We start from the raw sequence: 2,500 nt of genomic DNA, 5'->3' as shown, positions 1-2,500 counted from the left end.
TGATTGAATTAGTAATATTAATTAAATTATTGTCAGAGACAGATGGTAAAAAACAGGTATTTGTACAGAATATTCCCTAACTTTTATAAATGGGATTAGTTGGGACCAGCCACTATTTACGCAGACGCCTTGTCTATCTGAACACGTTCCAAATATCATCGCAGTCGGAATCAGTTTCAATACTGTTGATCCACTTATGCTTATTGCATACAAAGCATTTTCAGTCTCGTTTCATGGAGGCGCCGACGGCTTCACTGTAGTCTCCCACGCAGGCGTTTTTAGGGGAGCTTGTTTTCCCCACAATGAAAAACGAGCTCCCCTTAAAACGCCTGCGTGGGAGGCTAGCTTCACTGATGCTCGAGGGAAGTTCATGGAAAATGGAACTTCAATGGGCCATTCTACCTACCTTTTGACAATTCGTTTACTCGACGAGCATGGATACATTTGTCAAGATTGAGATTGGTCGCGTTGAAAACTGAGAAGTTTCGAATTTCGAATTGAGGGGACCCTTGACTAGTTCAAAAATGTACAAACAAACCGCTTAATCCGTCTTAAATTTCTAAATGGATTTCCTCAGTTAGCACGTACATCGGGCAGGGGCACCCAACGTCAATTTTCGGAAAATAACTGCTCGCAAGACGATTTGAGATCTAGAATTTTCGGAACATTTGTTGTAAAATTTCTTGCTTGCCTACCTCTGGCAGCCGGGATTTTCGAAAATCTAAAAAATGGTATAATGGCCCATTTTTAACGGATTTTTACCCTTAAAAGGTCACCTAGGCAGAAATTTTGGGAGCCTTTTTTCTGGCTAAAATTTTCGAAAAGGTCAGTTTTGATCCTTATAATTTTCGGATATGGCGTTTCCGACCGTCCGATTTTCAGATTTTTTTCTTTGGGAGCATACCCCGGAATGCATTCGGGGCTGACAGTCCGCTTGTTTCTCCAGTGATACTGGTGCTTAATGTTCAGTTACAAAAGACTCTATACCTGGACCAAACGAATGATGATACCGAGAAACAGTGGTCCAAAATCTACATAATTCTGGATGAAAAGAGAAGTTTGAACACCACAGAAACTAAACAAAACCAGACTGCGTAGCCACTGTGAAAATCATTCAATGAATAGGTGATCAAATAAACTGCAAAACAGTCGGTTTTTTTTTTCTCAAAATCAGTTAAGAAATCGGTAAAGTTTGGCGTAAGAGTCTTACGCGCGTGAAGCGCGCGAGCCTTACACGTCCGTAGGGCATGTGAGGCACGAGAAAAAAGCGCCTCTCCCCAGTCTTCGCCAGGCTGGGTCTCTGTTTTCAGCCTCGTTCCAGAAATTTTGTTTGACTGCTCGCGCGTACTTGAATAAGCAAAAATACGGACTGTTTTGCAGTCTAGTACGTGGTGATCAAAAGTCTTCGTGAATCATGAATCTGGAAGAAAATTCTTATAGGAATTATGAATCACGGAGGTAAAAACGACTGGAATCATGAATATCAAGATTCAAGTGATTCCGCCTCTAACCCCCAAACGTACAATTTTAGCAAGCTCACATGAGACTTAAAGAAATTCGCTGTAAGAAGTTGGGTATAAGTTCAATCTACGCAAGTCAGATCACGAGTAAGTTTACTGCGGCCAAGAAGTGACCTAAAAATAATACTCTCCAACCGTACAACGTCTTTTTTCGCCTCACCTGCGGGAAAGTAAAGGTCGAGCTAAAAGGAAGCCGTGAAGCCCGATCGCTTGATTGGAGTCTCTACTCCTAGGTCCTTGATTAGCGTTAATGGAAAGAGAAACCTCTGCGAAGCGCACCTTAAAGCGTCAGTTTGAAGGCGAACCTGTAAGAAAAATTCGTCCCGCCGGGTAAATGGTTAACAGTCAAGAAAGGCCCGGGCAGAGAGCCACATCGTTCTGATTCTTTTGAACTAAATTTAATCCTTTGATCGTAGTATTAACTTTAATTTTCTCGATCTTCCTCGTTTGAACTTACATTTTGACTTAAAAATTGGACTCACTAACCTAGCATTTTCTGGCCTAGGTACGAGACTGGACAACAAGCTGAGCTTCACCAAGAGACTATAAAGGGGACAGAGAGGGCATCCCCCATATACACCCTATTCCACAGGTAATTCGTCTCGAGTTATTTTTAACACCACAGATCTCAAGGGGGGATTAGACAACAGCCAATCACATGGCGCGAATGTGTTCCGCGTGGATGACCCATGCTGAGAGCCACGCGTCCTTCACGAAATGACGCAGAACAAAATGGGCGAAGACGCGGAGAGCGATTTTGCTATTCCTTTTGTCGACGAAAACGACTACAGCGAGATTTCTGCGAAAGCTGTGTCAGCGAAACCGAAATGAAAAAAGAATCGCCCTTCCTCTCTTGTATAGAGCTAACAGTAGAGCAGGGAAATCCTTAACACACTGAATATTCTCTCAGGATCATTTATAATTTACAGTTTGAAGAGAGCAATTTCTGGTTTGATGTTTGTTTTTTTCTGTCTTTATAG

The sequence above is a fragment of the Porites lutea genome, chromosome 5 (genome assembly GCF_958299795.1).
Source record: "Porites lutea chromosome 5, jaPorLute2.1, whole genome shotgun sequence".
NCBI classification, from domain to species: domain Eukaryota; kingdom Metazoa; phylum Cnidaria; class Anthozoa; order Scleractinia; family Poritidae; genus Porites; species Porites lutea.
The sequence above is the reverse complement of the archived record's forward strand: the minus strand, read 5'-3'. Positions refer to the sequence as shown.